The sequence below is a fragment of the Pseudophryne corroboree genome, unplaced genomic scaffold (genome assembly GCF_028390025.1).
Source record: "Pseudophryne corroboree isolate aPseCor3 unplaced genomic scaffold, aPseCor3.hap2 scaffold_498, whole genome shotgun sequence".
NCBI lineage: Eukaryota > Metazoa > Chordata > Amphibia > Anura > Myobatrachidae > Pseudophryne > Pseudophryne corroboree.
The window spans coordinates 86,326-107,638 of record NW_026970104.1 but is presented as its reverse complement, the minus strand read 5'-3'; the positions used below and the strand labels follow the sequence as shown (position 1 = coordinate 107,638).

Here is a 21,313-nt window from a genome sequence, read left to right as displayed (position 1 = left end):
AGAAGGCTGCCTAATACTGAAGCACCCCCAAACAACAAACCAAATGCAACAACTAGTGCAAGCATTCCTGGGGGAAGGCCTGCAGCAGATTGATTTGCATATGGTAATGCCATCCAAGCAGTGGGTCAAAGTTGGCTTCAGCCCTCGTCTGCATATGAAAAGAGAAAAGGGGCGTGCAGGGCATGGCGGCCTTTTGCGGCGCTTGGGTGACCCTTAGTTCGCATTAAACACCCCCACCCTCCTTCGGTGTGGGGCTCATGTTGGCAATGCCCCAGCCCCTGAAGCATTCAAGCTGATTTCTTGCAGCAGCTGGGTACTGTAACAGCTCCAGAGCTGCTCTGTGAGGCAAGTAAAAGGGTGTGGGCCCTGCAGCACTACCTGTAGTTTGCATTGTGTGTTGGAAGGCACAAAGTAAGCAGACGGGAGAAGTCAGGATAGTGCGCAAGGGCATAGAAGGGAGCGGCTCAAGAAAAGAGAAGTGGAAACAGACAGCAAACTAGGCTGGAGAGAGACCTGAGACAAAGAGATCTGAATTATACGAGAGACGACCAGGGGAAACACAAATTATGCAGTCAAGTTTCCCACATTTGGGGAAATCACAGGGGCAGCACACCCAGAGTGCAATGGGTGAGCCTTGCCCTGGGAGAAGCACCTACATGATCATAGTATCTCACCTGGCAGGTAAGTAGGAGTTGGGCTAGAGCTGGGGAGGGTCGCTGCTTGGGTACCCCCCTGTCAAGTGAAGGAGATCCAACTGAGGCAGCACAAGGGAACTCTCGAAAGAGGAACAAGGCTAGAGGAAGATCTGAGACAAAGAAATCTGATTTTTACCAGAGTTGACCAGAAGAAAGCACAAACACAGTCCCCCACTACCACAAATAATGCAGTCGAGTTTCCCACATTTGGGGAAATCACAGGGGTCAGCATACCCAGAATGCAATGAATGAACCTCACCCTGGGAGAACAATCTTCATGACCATGGTATCTCCTATGCAAAATAAGTATGATTTGGGATAGGGCTGGGGAGGGCCGCTGCTCAGGCACATCTCTGTCAAGTAAAGGAGATTCAACTGAGGCAGCACAAGGGAACTCTCATCTGGGGACAACAACTGCTGGGAGAACACATATTTTCAGATGAACATGGGAGGGCAGAAGGCTGCCTAATACTGAAGCACCCCCAAACAACAAACCAAATGCAACAACTAGTGCAAGCATTCCTGGGGGAAGGCCTGCAGCAGATGGATTTGCATATGGTGATGTCATCCAAGCAGTGGGTCAAAGTTGGCTTCAACCCTCGTCTGCATATGAAAAGAAAAAAGGGATGTGCAGGGCATGGTGTCCTTTTGTGGCGCTTGGATGACCCCTCCTTCGGTGTGGGGCTCATGTTGGCTATGCCCCAGCCCCTGAAGCATTCAAGATGATTTCTTGCAGCAGCTGGGCACTGTAACAGCTCCAGAATTGCTCTGTAAAGCATGTAAAAGGGTGTGGGCCCTGCAGCACTACCTGTAGTATGCATTGTGCGTTGGAAGGCACAAAGTAAGCAGACGGGAGAGGTCAGGATAGTGCGCAACTGCATAGAAGGGAGCGGCTCAAGAAAAGAGAAGTGGAAACAGACAGCAAACTAGGCTGGAGAAAGACCTGAGACAAAGAGATCTGAATTATATGAGAGCCGACCAGAGGAAACACAAATTATGCAGTCAAGTGTCCCACATTTGGGGAAATCGCAGGAGCAGCACACCCAGAGTGCAATGGGTGAGCCTTGCCCTGGGAGAAGCACCTTCCTGATCATAGTATCTCACCTGGCAGGTAAATAGGAGTTGGGCTAGAGCTGGGGAGGGTCGCTGCTCGTGCACCCCCCTGTCAAGTGAAGGAGATCCAACTGAGGCAGCACAAGGGAACTCTCGAAAGAAGAACAAGGCTAGAGGAAGATCTGAGACAAAGAAATCTGACTTTTACCAGAGCTGACCAGAGGAAAGCACAAACACAGTCCCCCACTACCACAAATAATGCAGTCGAGTTTCCCACATTTGGGGAAATCACAGGGGTCAGCATACCCAGAATGCAATGAATGAACCTCACCCTGGGAGAACAATCTTCATGACCATGGTATCTCCTATGCAAAATAAGTATGATTTGAGATAGGGCTGGGGAGGGCCGCTGCTCAGGCACATCTCTGTCAAGTAAAGGAGATTCAACTGAGGCAGCACAAGGGAACTCTCATCTGGGGACAACAACTGCAGGGAGAACACATATTTTCAGATGAACATGGGAGGGCAGAAGGCTGCCTAATACTGAAGCACCCCCAAACAACAAACCAAATGCAACAACTAGTGCAAGCATTCCTGGGGGAAGGCCTGCAGCAGATTGATTTGCATATGGTAATGCCATCCAAGCAGTGGGTCAAAGTTGGCTTCAACCCTCGTCTGCATATGAAAAGAGAAAAGGGGCGTGCAGGGCATGGCGGCCTTTTGCGGCGCTTGGATGACCCCTAGTTCGCATTAAACACCTCCACCCTCCTTCGGTGTGGGGCTCATGTTGGCTATGCCCCAGCCCCTGAAGCATTCAAGCTGATTTCTTGCAGCAGCTGGGCACTGTAACAGCCCCAGAGCTGCTCTGTAAGGCAAGTAAAAGGGTGTGGGCCCAGAAGTACTACCTGTAGTTTGCATTGTGCATTGGAAAGCACAAAGTAAGCAGACGGGAGAAGTCAGGATAGTGCGCAAGGGCATAGAAGGGAGCGGCTCAAGAAAAGAGAAGTGGAAACAGACAGCAAACTAGGCTGGAGAGAGACCTGAGACAAAGAGATCTGAATTATACGAGAGCCGACCAGGGGAAACACAAATTATGCAGTCAAGTTTCCCACATTTGGGGAAATCGCAGGAGCAGCACACCCAGAGTGCAATGGGTGAGCTTTGCCCTGGGAGAAGCACCTTCATGATCATAGTATCTCACCTGGCAGGTAAGTAGGAGTTGGGCTAGAGCTGGGGAGGGTTGCTGCTCGGGTACCCCCCTGTCAAGTGAAGGAGATCCAACTGAGGCAGCGCAAGGGAACTCTAGAAAAAAGAACAAGGCTAGAGGAAGATCTGAGACAAAGAAATCTGACTTTTACCAGAGCTGACCAGAGGAAAGCACAAACACAGTCCCCCACTACCACAAATAATGCAGTCGAGTTTCCCACATTTGGGGAAATCATAGGGGTCAGCATACCCAGAATGCAATGAATGAACCTCACCCTGGGAGAACAATCTTCATGACCATGGTATCTCCTATGCAAAATAAGTATGATTTGGGATAGAGCTGGGGAGGGCCGCTGCTCAGGCACATCTCTGTCAAGTAAAGGAGATTCAACTGAGGCAGCACAAGGGAACTCTCATCTGGGGACAACAACTGCAGGGAGAACACATATTTTCAGATGAACATGGGAGGGCAGAAGGCTGCCTAATACTGAAGCACCCCCAAACAACAAACCAAATGCAACAACTAGTGCAAGCATTCCTGGGGGAAGGCCTGCAGCAGATGGATTTGCATATGGTGATGTCATCCAAGCAGTGGGTCAAAGTTGGCTTCAACCCTCGTCTGCATATGAAAAGAGAAAAGGGGCGTGCAGGGCATGGCGGCCTTTTGCGGCGCTTGGATGACCCCTAGTTCGCATTAAACACCTCCACCCTCCTTCGGTGTGGGGCTCATGTTGGCTATGCCCCAGCCCCTTAAGCATTCAAGCTGATTTCTTGCAGCAGCTGGGCACTGTAACAGCTCCAGAGCTGCTCTGTAAGGCAAGTAAAAGGGTCTCTGTGGCGCAATCAGTTAGTATGTACGGCTATTAACCAAAAGGTTGGTGGTTCAATCCCACCCAGGGACCTGATTGACCTTGTGATCAGATTTTGGTGATATTTAAGTAGACAAGTCAAAATTTCAAACCCCCTCTTATTGTGTAGGGTACCTGGCCTTCTCTGATGTAATCAGAGTTAGATTTGATTCAGTGATTTTATAAAAAACAGCTAGGAAGCACAATTTAGCAGTGGGTTGCAGAGAAAAAAAATATGCTGGCAGAAAAATCCAATTGAGTGATTAAACAGCTCTTCATTTTCTGGCTTTATTTTTATGCTAACAAATTTGTTCTCTGAAAAGTGTCCACAAAGCCAAGTCTCTGATTAACACCTTTGTAAGGATGGTTTTTCACCTATTACTAAATTAAACTTGCTTCATTGGAAAGGCAGCAAGATGCATCCTCATTTCAATGTCTACTGAAATAATACAAGTTGACACCAGGAAACATTAACGCCACTGCATCCTTGCTGCTTTCTCATGTGGAAGTCTGTTTAATGTGAAAACAAGGTGATATCTAATTAGCACACAGGTAAGGAATTAAGAAAATCTTTATTTAAGGGTGAAGATGTTTCTCACAAAATTGTTGACCCAATGCATCATTGAAATTCAAGCTGGAAAGATGAATTTGATATATCACTTGTACATTTTGTATTGCTCTTCTGGTGACAATGTAGTTTGTTTTTGTCAATTACCATTTTAATAATAGGGTAAAGAAAATGAAGTGGATTTTTGAAAGAAAACAATACTGTCAATATACTATTAAAACAAATTAAAATGGTAAAAGTTATTGTACTTTAAGTAAAAATAAAAGAGACAAAATATCAATCCCAGTTTTGGATTACTTTAATTAACAAAAAAAAATGCATATAGCAGAGGATAGTTTCAATCTGCCTACCTCTGGGTTATGGGCCCAGCATGCTTCCATTGCAGTACTCTGCTGCACATGTAAGTGCAAGAGATCCTGAAGCACTCACTCATCATGGGAAAGTACCAATGTGTTTCTTCGTTGGTTGATGGAAGAAACATCTTACAAAAACTCTCCAGATTATTGACTTTTTAAAGTTTTGCTAGGAAACGTTTTAGATGAATGCTTATTAGCCTTTGTCAGTATGGACTTTTGCAAAGTGTCTCTGTGGCGCAATCAGTTAGTATGTACGGCTATTAACCAAAAGGTTGGTGGTTCAATCTTACTCAGGGACCTAATTGACCTTGTTATCAGATTTTGGTGATCTTTAAGTAGACAAGTCAAATTTCATACCCCCTGTTATGGTGTAGGGTACCTGGCCTTCTCTGATGTAATCAGAGTTAGATTTGATTCAGTGATTTTATAAAAACATCTAGGAAGCACAATTTAGCAGTGGGTTGCAGAGAAAAAGAAATATGCTGGCAAAAAAATCAAATTGCGTGATTAAACAGCTTTTCATTTTCTGGCTTTATTTTTATGCTAACAAATTTGTTCTCTGAAAAGTGTCCACAAAGCCAAGTCTCTGATTAACACCTTTGTAAGGATGGTTTTTCACCTATTACTAAATTAAACTTGCTTCATTGGAAAGGCAGCAAGATGCATCCTCATTTCAATGTCTACTGAAATAATACAGGTTGACACCAGGAAATATTAACGCCACTGCATCCTTGCTGCTTTCTCATGTGGAAGTCTGTTTAATGTGAAAACAAGGTGATATCTAATTAGCACACAGGTAAGAAATTACGAAAATCTTTATTTAAGGGTGAAGATGTTTCTCACAAAATTGTTGCCCCAATGCATCATTGAAATTCAAGCTGGAAATATGATTTTAATATATCACTTGTACATTTTGTATTGCTCTTCTGGAGACAATGTAGTTTTTTTTGTCAATTACCATTTTAATAATAGGGTAAAGAAAATTAAGTGGATTTTTGAAAGAAAACTATACTGTCAATATACTATTAAAACAAATTAAAATGGTAAAAGTTATTGTACTTTAAGTAAAAATAAAAGAGCAAAAATATCAATCCCAGTTTTGATTACTTAAATTAACAAAAAAAAAATGCATATAGCAAAGGACAGTTTCAATCTGCCTACCTCTGGGTTATGGGTCCAGCATGCTTCCATTGCAGTACTCTGCTGCACATGTAAGTGCAAGAGATCCTGAAGCACTCACTCATCATGGGAAAGTACCAATGTGTTTATTCGTTGGTTGATGGAAGAAACATCTTACAAAAACTCTCCAGATTATTGATTTTTTTATGTTTTTCTAGGAAACGTTCTAGATGTATGCTTATTAGCCTTTGTCAGTATGGACTCTGTGGCGCAATCGGTTAGTGTGTTTGGCTATTAACCAAAAGGTTGGTGGTTCAATCCCACCCAGGGATGTAATTAACCTTGTGATCAGATTTTGGTGATATTTAAGTAGACAAGTCAAAATTTCAAACATCCTCTTATGGTGTAGGGTACATGGCCTTCTCTGATGTAATCAGAGTTAGATTTGATTCAGTGATTTTATAAAAAACAGCTAGGAAGCACAATTTAGCAGTGGGTTGCAGAGAAAAAAAATATGCTGGCAGAAAAATCCAATCGAGTGATTAAACATCTCTTCATTTTCTGGCTTTATTTTTATGCTAACAAATTTGTTCTCTGAAAAGTGTCCACAAAGCCAAGTCTCTGATTAACACCTTTGTAAGGATGGTTTTTCACCTATTACTAAATTAAACTTGCTTCATTGGAAAGGCAGCAAGATGCATCCTCATTTCAATGTCTACTGAAATAATACAAGTTGACACCAGGAAACATTAACGCCACTGCATCCTTGCTGCTTTCTCATGTGGAAGTCTGTTTAATGTGAAAACAAGGTGATATCTAATTAGCACACAGGTAAGGAATTAAGAAAATCTTTATTTAAGGGTGAAGATGTTTCTCACAAAATTGTTGACCCAATGCATCATTGAAATTCAAGCTGGAAAGATGATTTTAATATATCACTTGTACATTTTGTATTGCTCTTCTGGTGACAATGTAGTTTGTTTTTGTCAATTACCATTTTAATAATAGGGTAAAGAAAATTAAGTGGATTTTTGAAAGAAAACAATACTGTCAATATACTATTAAAACAAATTAAAATGGTAAAAGTTATTGTACTTTAAGTAAAAATAAAAGAGCCAAAATATCAATCCCTGTTTTGGATTACTTAAATTAACAAACAAAAAAATGCATATAGCAGAGGATAGTTTCAATCTGCCTACCTCTGGGTTATGGGCCCAGCATGCTTCCATTGCTGTACTCTGCTGCACATGTAAGTGCAAGAGATCCTGAAGCACTCACTCATCATGGGAAAGTACCAATGTGTTTCTTCGTTGGTTGATTAGAAGAAACATCTTACAAAAACTCTCCAGATTATTGACTTTTTTAAGTTTTTCTAGGAAACGTTTTAGATGAATGCTTATTAGCCTTTGTCAGTATGAACTTTTGCAAAGTGTCTCTGTGGCGCAATCAGTTAGTATGTACGGCTATTAACCAAAAGGTTGGTGGTTCAATCCCACCCAGGGACCTAATTGACCTTGTTATCAGATTTTGGTGATCTTTAAGTAGACAAGTCAAATTTCATACCCCCTGTTATGGTGTAGGGTACCTGGCCTTCTCTGATGTAATCAGAGTTAGATTTGATTCAGTGATTTTATAAAAACATCTAGGAAGCACAATTTAGCAGTGGGTTGCAGAGAAAAAGAAATATGCTGGCAAAAAAATCAAATTGCGTGATTAAACAGCTCAATTTCTGGCTTTATTTTTATGCTAACAAATTTGTTCTCTGAAAAGTGTCCACAAAGCCAAGTCTCTGATTAACACCTTTGTAAGGATGGTTTTTCACCTATTACTAAATTAAACTTGCTTCATTGGAAAGGCAGCAAGATGCATCCTCATTTCAATGTCTACTGAAATAATACAAGTTGACACCAGGAAACATTAACGCCACTGCATCCTTGCTGCTTTCTCATGTGGAAGTCTGTTTAATGTGAAAACAAGGTGATATCTAATTAGCACACAGGTAAGGAATTAAGAAAATCTTTATTTAAGGGTGAAGATGTTTCTCACAAAATCGTTGCCCCAATGCATCATTGAAATTCAAGCTGGAAAGATGATTTTAATATATCACTTGTACATTTTGTATTGCTCTTCTGGTGACAATGTAGTTTGTTTTTGTCAATTACCATTTTAATAATAGGGTAAAGAAAATTAAGTGGATTTTTGAAAGAAAACAATACTGTCAATATACTATTAAAACAAATTAAAATGGTAAAAGTTATTGTACTTTAAGTAAAAATAAAAGAGCCAAAATATCAATCCCAGTTTTGGATTACTTTAATTAACAAAAAAAAAAAGCATACAGCAGAGGATAGTTTCAATCTGCCTACCTCTGGGTTATGGGTCCAGCATGCTTCCATTGCTGTACTCTGCTGCACATGTAAGTGCAAGAGATCCTGAAGCACTCACTCATCATGGGAAAGTACCAATGTGTTTCTTCGTTGGTTGATGGAAGAAACATCTTACAAAAACTCTCCAGATTATTGACTTTTTAAAGTTTTGCTAGGAAACGTTTTAGATGAATGCTTATTAGCCTTTGTCATTATGGACTTTTGCAAAGTGTCTCTGTGGCGCAATCAGTTAGTATGTACGGCTATTAACCAAAAGGTTGGTGGTTCAATCCCACCTAGGGACCTAATTGACCTTGTTATCAGATTTTGGTGATCTTTAAGTAGACAAGTCAAAATTTCAAACCCCCTGTTATGGTGTACGGTACTTGGCCTTCTCTGATGTAATCAGAGTTAGATTTGATTCAGTGATTTTATAAAAACAGCTAGGAAGCACAATTTAGCAGTGGGTTGCAGAGAAAAAGAAATATGCTGGGCAAAAAAATCAAATTGCGTGATTAAACAGCTCTTCATTTTCTGGCTTTATTTTTATGCTAACAAATTTGTTCTCTGAAAAATGTCCACAAAGCCAAGTCTCTGATTAACACCTTTGTAGGGATGGTTTTTCACCTATTACTAAATTAAACTTGCTTCATTGGAAAGGCAGCAAGATGCATCCTCATTTCAATGTCTACTGAAATAATACAGGTTGACACCAGGAAACATTAACGCCACTGCATCCTTGCTGCTTTCTCATGTGGAAGTCTGTTTAATATGAAAACAAGGTGATATCTAATTAGCACACAGGTAAGGAATTAAGAAAATCTTTATTTAAGGGTGAAGATGTTTCTCACAAAATCGTTGCCCCAATGCATCATTGAAATTCAAGCTGGAAAGATGATTTTAATATATCACTTGTACATTTTGTATTGCTCTTCTGGTGACAATGTAGTTTGTTTTTGTCAATTACCATTTTAATAATAGGGTAAAGAAAATGAAGTGGATTTTTGAAAGAAAACAATACTGTCAATATACTATTAAAACAAATTAAAATGGTAAAAGTTATTGTACTTTAAGTAAAAATAAAAGAGCCAAAATATCAATCCCAGTTTTGGATTACTTTAATTAACAAAAAAAAATGCATATAGCAGAGGATAGTTTCAATCTGCCTACCTCTGGGTTATGGGCCCAGCATGCTTCCATTGCAGTACTCTGCTGCACATGTAAGTGCAAGAGATCCTGAAGCACTCACTCATCATGGGAAAGTACCAATGTGTTTCTTCGTTGGTTGATGGAAGAAACATCTTACAAAAACTCTCCAGATTATTGACTTTTTAAACTTTTTCTAGGAAACGTTTTAGATGAATGCTTATTAGCCTTTGTCAGTATGAACTTTTGCAAAGTGTCTCTGTGGCGCAATCAGTTAGTATGTACGGCTATTAACCAAAAGGTTGGTGGTTCAATCCCACCCAGGGACCTAATTGACCTTGTTATCAGATTTTGGTGATCTTTAAGTAGACAAGTCAAATTTCATACCCCCTGTTATGGTGTAGGGTACCTGGCCTTCTCTGATGTAATCAGAGTTAGATTTGATTCAGTGATTTTATAAAAACATCTAGGAAGCACAATTTAGCAGTGGGTTGCAGAGAAAAAGAAATATGCTGGCAAAAAAATCAAATTGCGTGATTAAACAGCTCTTCATTTTCTGGCTTTATTTTTATGCTAACAAATTTGTTCTCTGAAAAGTGTCCACAAAGCCAAGTCTCTGATTAACACCTTTGTAGGGATGGTTTTTCACCTATTACTAAATTAAACTTGCTTCATTGGAAAGGCAGAGAGATGCATCCTCATTTCAATGTCTACTGAAATAATACAGGTTGACACCAGGAAACATTAACGCCACTGCATCCTTGCTGCTTTCTCATGTGGAAGTCTGTTTAATGTGAAAACAAGGTGATATCTAATTAGCACACAGGTAAGGAATTAAGAAAATCTTTATTTAAGGGTGAAGATGTTTCTCACAAAATTGTTGCCCCAATGCATCATTGAAATTCAAGCTGGAAAGATGATTTTAATATATCACTTGTACATTTTGTATTGCTCTTCTGGTGACAATGTAGTTTTTTTTGTCAATTACCATTTTAATAATAGGGTAAAGAAAATTAAGTGGATTTTTGAAAGAAAACTATACTGTCAATATACTATTAAAACAAATTAAAATGGTAAAAGTTATTGTACTTTAAGTAAAAATAAAAGAGCAAAAATATCAATCCCAGTTTTGATTACTTAAATTAACAAAAAAAATGCATATAGCAAAGGATAGTTTCAATCTGCCTACCTCTGGGTTATGGGTCCAGCATGCTTCCATTGCAGTACTCTGCTGCACATGTAAGTGCAAGAGATCCTGAAGCACTCACTCATCATGGGAAAGTACCAATGTGTTTATTCATTGGTTGATGGAAGAAACATCTTACAAAAACTCTCCAGATTATTGATTTTTTAATGTTTTTCTAGGAAACGTTCTAGATGTATGCTTATTAGCCTTTGTCAGTAAGTACTGTTTGCAAAGTGTCTCGGTGGCGCAATCGGTTAGTGTGTTCGGCTATTAACCAAAAGGTTGGTGGTTCAATCCCACCCAGGGACGTAATTGACCTTGTGATCAGATTTTGGTGATATTAAAGTAGACAAGTCAAAATTTCAAACCCCCTCTTATTGTGTAGGGTACCTGGCCTTCTCTGATGTAATCAGAGTTAGATTTGATTCAGTGATTTTATAAAAAACAGCTAGGAAGCACAATTTAGCAGTGGGTTGCAGAGAAAAAAAATATGCTGGCAGAAAAATCCAATTGAGTGATTAAACAGCTCTTCATTTTCTGGCTTTATTTTTATGCTAACAAATTTGTTCTCTGAAAAGTGTCCACAAAGCCAAGTCTCTGATTAACACCTTTGTAAGGATGGTTTTTCACCTATTACTAAATTAAACTTGCTTCATTGGAAAGGCAGCAAGATGCATCCTCATTTCAATGTCTACTGAAATAATACAGGTTGACACCAGGAAACATTAACGCCACTGCATCCTTGCTGCTTTCTCATGTGGAAGTCTGTTTAATGTGAAAACAAGGTGATATCTAATTAGCACACAGGTAAGGAATTACGAAAATCTTTATTTAAGGGTGAAGATGTTTCTCACAAAATTGTTGCCCCAATGCATCATTGAAATTCAAGCTGGAAAGATGATTTTAATATATCACTTGTACATTTTGTATTGCTCTTCTGGTGACAATGTAGTTTGTTTTTGTCAATTACCATTTTAATAATAGGGTAAAGAAAATGAAGTGGATTTTTGAAAGAAAACAATACTGTCAATATACTATTAAAACAAATTAAAATGGTAAAAGTTATTGTACTTTAAGTAAAAATAAAAGAGCCAAAATATCAATCCCAGTTTTGGATTACTTTAATTAACAAAAAAAAATGCATATAGCAGAGGATAGTTTCAATCTGCCTACCTCTGGGTTATGGGCCCAGCATGCTTCCATTGCAGTACTCTGCTGCACATGTAAGTGCAAGAGATCCTGAAGCACTCACTCATCATGGGAAAGTACCAATGTGTTTCTTCGTTGGTTGATGGAAGAAACATCTTACAAAAACTCTCCAGATTATTGACTTTTTAAACTTTTTCTAGGAAACGTTTTAGATGAATGCTTATTAGCCTTTGTCAGTATGAACTTTTGCAAAGTGTCTCTGTGGCGCAATCAGTTAGTATGTACGGCTATTAACCAAAAGGTTGGTGGTTCAATCCCACCCAGGGACCTAATTGACCTTGTTATCAGATTTTGGTGATCTTTAAGTAGACAAGTCAAATTTCATACCCCCTGTTATGGTGTAGGGTACCTGGCCTTCTCTGATGTAATCAGAGTTAGATTTGATTCAGTGATTTTATAAAAACATCTAGGAAGCACAATTTAGCAGTGGGTTGCAGAGAAAAAGAAATATGCTGGCAAAAAAATCAAATTGCGTGATTAAACAGCTCTTCATTTTCTGGCTTTATTTTTATGCTAACAAATTTGTTCTCTGAAAAGTGTCCACAAAGCCAAGTCTCTGATTAACACCTTTGTAGGGATGGTTTTTCACCTATTACTAAATTAAACTTGCTTCATTGGAAAGGCAGAGAGATGCATCCTCATTTCAATGTCTACTGAAATAATACAGGTTGACACCAGGAAACATTAACGCCACTGCATCCTTGCTGCTTTCTCATGTGGAAGTCTGTTTAATGTGAAAACAAGGTGATATCTAATTAGCACACAGGTAAGGAATTAAGAAAATCTTTATTTAAGGGTGAAGATGTTTCTCACAAAATTGTTGCCCCAATGCATCATTGAAATTCAAGCTGGAAAGATGATTTTAATATATCACTTGTACATTTTGTATTGCTCTTCTGGTGACAATGTAGTTTTTTTTGTCAATTACCATTTTAATAATAGGGTAAAGAAAATTAAGTGGATTTTTGAAAGAAAACTATACTGTCAATATACTATTAAAACAAATTAAAATGGTAAAAGTTATTGTACTTTAAGTAAAAATAAAAGAGCAAAAATATCAATCCCAGTTTTGATTACTTAAATTAACAAAAAAAATGCATATAGCAAAGGATAGTTTCAATCTGCCTACCTCTGGGTTATGGGTCCAGCATGCTTCCATTGCAGTACTCTGCTGCACATGTAAGTGCAAGAGATCCTGAAGCACTCACTCATCATGGGAAAGTACCAATGTGTTTATTCATTGGTTGATGGAAGAAACATCTTACAAAAACTCTCCAGATTATTGATTTTTTAATGTTTTTCTAGGAAACGTTCTAGATGTATGCTTATTAGCCTTTGTCAGTAAGTACTGTTTGCAAAGTGTCTCGGTGGCGCAATCGGTTAGTGTGTTCGGCTATTAACCAAAAGGTTGGTGGTTCAATCCCACCCAGGGACGTAATTGACCTTGTGATCAGATTTTGGTGATATTAAAGTAGACAAGTCAAAATTTCAAACCCCCTCTTATTGTGTAGGGTACCTGGCCTTCTCTGATGTAATCAGAGTTAGATTTGATTCAGTGATTTTATAAAAAACAGCTAGGAAGCACAATTTAGCAGTGGGTTGCAGAGAAAAAAAATATGCTGGCAGAAAAATCCAATTGAGTGATTAAACAGCTCTTCATTTTCTGGCTTTATTTTTATGCTAACAAATTTGTTCTCTGAAAAGTGTCCACAAAGCCAAGTCTCTGATTAACACCTTTGTAAGGATGGTTTTTCACCTATTACTAAATTAAACTTGCTTCATTGGAAAGGCAGCAAGATGCATCCTCATTTCAATGTCTACTGAAATAATACAGGTTGACACCAGGAAACATTAACGCCACTGCATCCTTGCTGCTTTCTCATGTGGAAGTCTGTTTAATGTGAAAACAAGGTGATATCTAATTAGCACACAGGTAAGGAATTACGAAAATCTTTATTTAAGGGTGAAGATGTTTCTCACAAAATTGTTGCCCCAATGCATCATTGAAATTCAAGCTGGAAAGATGATTTTAATATATCACTTGTACATTTTGTATTGCTCTTCTGGTGACAATGTAGTTTTTTTTTGTCAATTACCATTTTAATAACAGGGTAAAGAAAATTAAGTGGATTTTTGAAAGAAAACTATACTGTCAATATACTATTAAAACAAATTAAAATGGTAAAAGTTATTGTACTTTAAGTAAAAATAAAAGAGCAAAAATATCAATCCCAGTTTTGATTACTTAAATTAACAAAAAAAATGCATATAGCAAAGGATAGTTTCAATCTGCCTACCTCTGGGTTATGGGTCCAGCATGCTTCCATTGCAGTACTCTGCTGCCCATGTAAGTGCAAGAGATCCTGAAGCACTCACTCATCATGGGAAAGTACCAATGTGTTTCTTCGTTGGTTGATGGAAGAAACATCTTACAAAAACTCTCCAGATTATCGACTTTTTAAAGTTTTTCTAGGAAACGTTTTAGATGAATGCTTATTAGCCTTTGTCAGTATAGACTTTTGCAAAGTGTCTCTGTGGCGCAATCAGTTAGTATGTACGGCTATTAACCAAAAGGTTGGTGGTTCAATCCCACCCAGGGACCTAATTGACCTTGTTATCAGATTTTGGTGATCTTTAAGTAGACAAGTCAAAATTTCAAACCGCCTGTTATGGTGTAGGGTACCTGGCCTTCTCTGATGTAATCAGAGTTAGATTTGATTCAGTGATTTTATAAAAACAGCTAGGAAGCACAATTTAGCAGTGGGTTGCAGAGAAAAAAAATATGCTGGCAGAAAAATCCAATTGAGTGATTAAACAGCTCTTTATTTTCTGGCTTTATTTTTATGCTAACAAATTTGTTCTCTGAAAAGTGTCCACAAAGCCAAGTCTCTGATTAACACCTTTGTAAGGATGGTTTTTCACCTATTACTAAATTAAACTTGCTTCATTGGAAAGGCAGCAAGATGCATCCTCATTTCAATGTCTACTGAAATAATACAGGTTGACACCAGGAAACATTAACGCCACTGCATCCTTGCTGCTTTCTCATGTGGAAGTCTGTTTAATGTGAAAACAAGGTGATATCTAATTAGCACACAGGTAAGGAATTAAGAAAATCTTTATTTAAGGGTGAAGATGTTTCTCACAAAATCGTTGCACCAATGCATCATTGAAATTCAAGCTGGAAAGATGATTTTAATATATCACTTGTACATTTTGTATTGCTCTTCTGGTGACAATGTAGTTTGTTTTTGTCAATTACCATTTTAATAATAGGGTAAAGAAAATTAAGTGGATTTTTGAAAGAAAACAATACTGTCAATATACTATTAAAACAAATTAAAATGGTAAAAGTTATTGTACTTTAAGTAAAAATAAAAGAGCCAAAATATCAATCCCAGTTTTGGATTACTTTAATTAACAAACAAAAAAATGCATATAGCAGAGGATAGTTTCAATCTGCCTACCTCTGGGTTATGGGCCCAGCATTCTTCCATTGCTGTACTCTGCTGCACATGTAAGTGCAAGAGATCCTGAAGCACTCACTCATCATGGGAAAGTACCAATGTGTTTCTTCGTTGGTTGATAGAAGAAACATCTTACAAAAACTCTCCAGATTATTGACTTTTTAAAGTTTTGCTAGGAAACGTTTTAGATGAATGCTTATTAGCCTTTGTCAGTATGGACTTTTGCAAAGTGTCTCTGTGGCGCAATCAGTTAGTATGTATGGCTATTAACCAAAAGGTTGGTGGTTCAATCCCACCCAGGGACCTAACTGACCTTGTTATCAGATTTTGGTGATCTTTAAGTAGACAAGTCAAATTTCATACCCCCTGTTATGGTGTAGGGTACCTGGCCTTCTCTGATGTAATCAGAGTTAGATTTGATTCAGTGATTTTATAAAAACATCTAGGAAGCACAATTTAGCAGTGGGTTGCAGAGAAAAAGAAATATGCTGGCAAAAAAATCAAATTGCGTGATTAAACAGCTCTTCATTTTCTGGCTTTATTTTTATGCTAACAAATTTGTTCTCTGAAAAGTGTCCACAAAGCCAAGTCTCTGATTAACACCTTTGTAGGGATGGTTTTTCACCTATTACTAAATTAAACTTGCTTCATTGGAAAGGCAGAGAGATGCATCCTCATTTCAATGTCTACTGAAATAATACAGGTTGACACCAGGAAACATTAACGCCACTGCATCCTTGCTGCTTTCTCATGTGGAAGTCTGTTTAATGTGAAAACAAGGTGATATCTAATTAGCACACAGGTAAGGAATTAAGAAAATCTTTATTTAAGGGTGAAGATGTTTCTCACAAAATTGTTGCCCCAATGCATCATTGAAATTCAAGCTGGAAAGATGATTTTAATATATCACTTGTACATTTTGTATTGCTCTTCTGGTGACAATGTAGTTTGTTTTTGTCAATTACCATTTTAATAATAGGGTAAAGAAAATTAAGTGGATTTTTGAAAGAAAACTATACTGTCAATATACTATTAAAACAAATTAAAATGGTAAAAGTTATTGTACTTTAAGTAAAAATAAAAGAGCAAAAATATCAATCCCAGTTTTGATTACTTAAATTAACAAAAAAAATGCATATAGCAAAGGATAGTTTCAATCTGCCTACCTCTGGGTTATGGGTCCAGCATGCTTCCAGTGCAGTACTCTGCTGCACATGTAAGTGCAAGAGATCCTGAAGCACTCACTCATCATGGGAAAGTACCAATGTGTTTATTCATTGGTTGATGGAAGAAACATCTTACAAAAACTCTCCAGATTATTGATTTTTTAATGTTTTTCTAGGAAACGTTCTAGATGTATGCTTATTAGCCTTTGTCACTTGTACATTTTGTATTGCTCTTCTGGTGACAATGTAGTTTGTTTTTGTCAATTACCATTTTAATAATAGGGTAAAGAAAATTAAGTGGATTTTTGAAAGAAAACAATACTGTGAATATACTATTAAAACAAATTAAAATGGTAAAAGTTATTGTACTTTAAGTAAAAATAAAAGAGTCAAAATATCAATCCCAGTTTTGGATTACTTTAATTAACAAAAAAAAATGCATATAGCAGAGGATAGTTTCAATCTGCCTACCGCTGGGTTATGGGCACAGCATGCTTCCATTGCTGTACTCTGCTGCACATGTAAGTGCAAGAGATCCTGAAGCACTCACTCATCATGGGAAAGTACCAATGTGTTTCTTCGTTGGTTGATGGAAGAAACATCTTACAAAAACTCTCCAGATTATTGACTTTTTAAAGTTTTTCTAGGAAACGTTTTAGATGAATGCTTATTAGCCTTTGTCAGTATTTACTTCTGCAAAGTGTCTCTGTGGCGCAATCAGTTAGTGTGTACGGCTACTAACCAAAATGTTGGTGGTTCAATCACACCCAGGGACGTAATTGACCTTGTGATCAGATTTTGGTGATCTTTAAGTAGACAAGTCAAAATTTCAAACCCCCTGTTATGGTGTAGGGTACCTGGCCTTCTCTGATGTAATCAGAGTTAGATTTGATTCAGTGATTTTATAAAAACAGCTAGGAAGCACAATTTAGCAGTGGGTTGCAGAGAAAAAGAAATATGCTGGCAAAAAAATCCAATTGAGTGATTAAACAGCTCTTCATTTTCTGGCTTTATTTTTATGCTAACAAATTTGTTCTCTGAAAAGTGTCCACAAAGCCAAGTCTCTGATTAACACCTTTGTAGGGATGGTTTTTCACCTATTACTAAATTAAACTTGCTTCATTGGAAAGGCAGCAAGATGCATCCTCATTTCAATGTCTACTGAAATAATACAGGTTGACACCAGGAAACATTAACGCCACTGCATCCTTGCTGCTTTCTCATGTGGAAGTCTGTTTAATGTGAAAACAAGGTGATATCTAATTAGCACACAAGTAAGGAATTAAGAAAATCTTTATTTAAGGGTGAAGATGTTTCTCACAAAATCGTTGCCCCAATGCATCATTGAAATTCAAGCTGGAAAGATGATTTTAATATATCACTTGTACATTTTGTATTGCTCTTCTGGTGACAATGTAGTTTGTTTTTGTCAATTACCATTTTAATAATAGGGTAAAGAAAATTAAGTGGATTTTTGAAAGAAAACAATACTGTCAATATACTATTAAAACAAATTAAAATGGTAAAAGTTATTGTACTTTAAGTAAAAATAAAAGAGCCAAAATATCAATCCCAGTTTTGGATTACTTTAATTAACAAAAAAAAATGCATATAGTAGAGGATAGTTTCAATCTGCCTACCTCTGGGTTATGGGCCCAGCATGCTTCCATTGCTGTACTCTGCTGCACATGTAAGTGCAAGAGATCCTGAAGCACTCACTCATCATGGGAAAGTACCAATGTGTTTCTTCGTTGGTTGATGGAAGAAACATCTTACAAAAACTCTCCAGATTATTGACTTTTTAAAGTTTTTCTAGGAAACGTTTTAGATGAATGCTTATTAGCCTTTGTCAGTATTTACTTCTGCAAAGTGTCTCTGTGGCGCAATCAGTTAGTGTGTATGGCTACTAACCAAAAGGTTAGTGGTTCAATCACACCCAGGGACGTAATTGACCTTGTGATCAGATTTTGGTGATCTTTAAGTAGACAAGTCAAAATTTCAACCCCCCTGTTATGGTGTAGGGTACCTGGCCTTCTCTGATGTAATCAGAGTTAGATTTGATTCAGTGATTTTATAAAAACAGCTAGGAAGCACAATTTAGCAGTGGGTTGCAGAGAAAAAGAAATATGCTGGCAAAAAAATCCAATTGAGTGATTAAACAGCTCTTCATTTTCTGGCTTTATTTTTATGCTAACAAATTTGTTCTCTGAAAAGTGTCCACAAAGCCAAGTCTCTGATTAACACCTTTGTAGGGATGGTTTTTCACCTATTACTAAATTAAACTTGCTTCATTGGAAAGGCAGCAAGATGCATCCTCATTTCAATGTCTACTGAAATAATACAGGTTGACACCAGGAAACATTAACGCCACTGCATCCTTGCTGCTTTCTCATGTGGAAGTCTGTTTAATGTGAAAACAAGGTGATATCTAATTAGCACACAGGTAAGGAATTAAGAAAATCTTTATTTAAGGGTGAAGATGTTTCTCATAAAATCGTTGCCCCAATGCATCATTGAAATTCAAGCTGGAAAGATGATTTTAATATATCACTTGTACATTTTGTATTGCTCTTCTGGCAGTTGTTGTCCCCAGATGAGAGTTCCCTTGTGCTGCCTCAGTTGAATCTCCTTTACTTGACAGAGATGTGCCTGAGCAGCGGCCCTCCCCAGCCCTATCCCAAATCATACTTATTTTGCATAGGAGATACCATGGTCATGAAGATTGTTCTCCCAGGGTGAGATTCATTCATTGCATTCTGGGTATGCTGACCCCTGTGATTTCCCCAAATGTGGGAAACTCAACTGCATTATTTGTGGTAGTGGGGGACTGTGTTTGTGCTTTCTTCTGGTCAACTCTGGTAAAAATCAGATTTCTTTGTCTCAGATCTTTCTCTAGCCTTGTTCCTCTTTCAAGAGTTCCCTTGTGCTGCCTCAGTTGGATCTCCTTCACTTGACAGGGGGGTACCCGAGCAGCGACCCTTCGCAGCTCTAGCCCAACTCCTACTTACCTGCCAGGTGAGATACTATGATCATGCAGGTGCTTCTCCCAGGGCAAGGCTCACCCATTGCACTCTGGGTGTGCTGCCCCTGTGATTTCCCCAAATGAGGGAAACTTGACTGCATAATTTGTGTTTCCCCTGGTCGGCTCTCATATAATTCAGATCTCTTTGTCTCAGGTCTCTCTCCAGCCTAGTTTGCTGTCTGTTTCCACTTCTCTTTTCTTGAGCCGCTCCCTTCTATGCCCTTGCGCACTATCCTGACTTCTCCCGTCTGCTTACTTTGTGCCTTCCAACACACAATGCAAACTACAGGTAGTGCTGCAGGGCCCACACCCTTTTACTTGCCTCACAGAGCAGCTCTGGAGCTGTTACAGTGCCCAGCTGCTGCAAGAAATCAGCTTGAATGCTTCAGGGGCTGGGGCATTGCCAACATGAGCCCCACACCGAAGGAGGGTGGGGGTGTTTAATGCGAACTAAGGGTCACCCAAGCGCCGCAAAAGGCCGCCATGCCCTGCACGCCCCTTTTCTCTTTTCATATGCAGACGAGGGTTGAAGCCAACTTTGACCCACTGCTTGGATGGCATTACCATATGCAAATCAATCTGCTGCAGGCCTTCCCCCAGGAATGCTTGCACTAGTTGTTGCATTTGGTTTGTTGTTTGGGGGTGCTTCAGTATTAGGCAGCCTTCTGCCCTCCCATGTTCATCTGAAAATATGTGTTCTCCCTGCAGTTGTTGTCCCCAGATGAGAGTTCCCTTGTGCTGCCTCAGTTGAATCTCCTTTACTTGACAGAGATGTGCCTGAGCAGCGGCCCTCCCCAGCCCTATCCCAAATCATACTTATTTTGCATAGGAGATACCATGGTCATGAAGATTGTTCTCCCAGGGTGAGGTTCATTCATTGCATTCTGAGTATGCTGACTCCTATGATTTCCCCAAATGTGGGAAACTCAACTGCATTATTTGTGGTAGTGGGGGACTATGTTTGTGCTTTCCTCTGGTCAGCTCTGGTAAAAGTCAGATTTATTTGTCTCAGATCTTCCTCTAGCCTTGTTCTTCTTTCGAGAGTTCCCTTGTGCTGCCTCAGTTGGATCTCCTTCACTTGACAGGGGGGTGCCCGAGCATCGACCCTCCCCAGCTCAAGCCCAACTCCTACTTACCTGCCAGGTGAGATACTATGATCATGAAGGTGCTTCTCCCAGGGCAAGGCTCACCCATTGCACTCTGGGTGTGCTGCTCCTGTGATTTCCCCAAATGTGGGAAACTTGACTGCATAATTTGTGTTTCCCCTGGTCAGCTCTCGTATAATTCAGATCTGTTTGTCTCAGGTCTCTCTCCAGCCTAGTTTGCTGTCTGTTTCAACTTCTCTTTTCTTGAGCCGCTCCCTTCTATGCCCTTGCGCACTATCTTGACTTCTCCCATCTGCTTACTTTGTGCCTTCCAACGCACAATGCGAACTACAGGTAGTGCTGCAGGGCCCACACCCTTTTACTTGCCTTACAGAGCAGCTCTGGAGCTATTACAGTGCCCAGCTGCTGCAAGTAATCAGCTTGAATGCTTCAGGGGCTGGGGCATAGCCAACAAGAGCCCCACACCGAAGTAGGGTGGAGGTGTTTAATGCGAACTAGGGGTCATCCAAGCGCCGCAAAAGGCCGCCATGCCCTGCACGCCCCTTTTCTCTTTTCATATGCAGACGAGGGTTGAAGCCAACTTTGACCCACTGCTTGGATGACATCACCATATGCAAATCCATCTGCTGCAGGCCTTCCCCCAGGAATGCTTGTACTAGTTATTGCATTTGGTTTGTTGTTTGGGGGTGCTTCAGTATTAGGCAGCCTTCTGCCCTCCCATGTTCATCTGAAAATATGTGTTCTCCCTGCAGTTGTTGTCCCCAGATGAGAGTTCCCTTGTGCTGCCTCAGTTGAATCTC

General features: G+C 39.2%; 9 non-coding genes and 1 pseudogene across 9 annotated transcripts; 4 read left to right on the top strand and 6 right to left on the bottom strand.

The window, feature by feature from the left end:
- Positions 1–526: 526 nt before the first annotated feature.
- On the bottom strand, positions 527–689 carry LOC135030414 (U1 spliceosomal RNA). Its single transcript, XR_010226428.1, has one exon. It is a non-coding gene; the product is annotated as a U1 spliceosomal RNA (small nuclear RNA).
- Positions 690–841: 152 nt separating this feature from the next.
- Positions 842–1,005, bottom strand: LOC135030431 (U1 spliceosomal RNA). The gene has a single exon (XR_010226443.1). It is a non-coding gene; the product is annotated as a U1 spliceosomal RNA (small nuclear RNA).
- Positions 1,006–1,651: 646 nt separating this feature from the next.
- LOC135030410 (U1 spliceosomal RNA) lies at positions 1,652–1,814 on the bottom strand. Its single transcript, XR_010226426.1, has one exon. It is a non-coding gene; the product is annotated as a U1 spliceosomal RNA (small nuclear RNA).
- A 152-nt stretch (positions 1,815–1,966) lies between these two features.
- Positions 1,967–2,130, bottom strand: LOC135030422 (U1 spliceosomal RNA). Its single transcript, XR_010226434.1, has one exon. It is a non-coding gene; the product is annotated as a U1 spliceosomal RNA (small nuclear RNA).
- Positions 2,131–2,801: 671 nt separating this feature from the next.
- LOC135030405 (U1 spliceosomal RNA) lies at positions 2,802–2,964 on the bottom strand. Its single transcript, XR_010226421.1, has one exon. It is a non-coding gene; the product is annotated as a U1 spliceosomal RNA (small nuclear RNA).
- A 152-nt stretch (positions 2,965–3,116) lies between these two features.
- Positions 3,117–3,280, bottom strand: LOC135030429 (U1 spliceosomal RNA). The gene has a single exon (XR_010226441.1). It is a non-coding gene; the product is annotated as a U1 spliceosomal RNA (small nuclear RNA).
- A 15,789-nt stretch (positions 3,281–19,069) lies between these two features.
- On the top strand, positions 19,070–19,233 carry LOC135030436 (U1 spliceosomal RNA). The gene has a single exon (XR_010226448.1). It is a non-coding gene; the product is annotated as a U1 spliceosomal RNA (small nuclear RNA).
- A 152-nt stretch (positions 19,234–19,385) lies between these two features.
- Positions 19,386–19,527, top strand: LOC135030419 (U1 spliceosomal RNA; annotated as a pseudogene).
- A 692-nt stretch (positions 19,528–20,219) lies between these two features.
- Positions 20,220–20,383, top strand: LOC135030438 (U1 spliceosomal RNA). Its single transcript, XR_010226450.1, has one exon. It is a non-coding gene; the product is annotated as a U1 spliceosomal RNA (small nuclear RNA).
- A 152-nt stretch (positions 20,384–20,535) lies between these two features.
- LOC135030409 (U1 spliceosomal RNA) lies at positions 20,536–20,698 on the top strand. Its single transcript, XR_010226425.1, has one exon. It is a non-coding gene; the product is annotated as a U1 spliceosomal RNA (small nuclear RNA).
- The last annotated feature ends 615 nt before the right edge of the window (positions 20,699–21,313 follow it).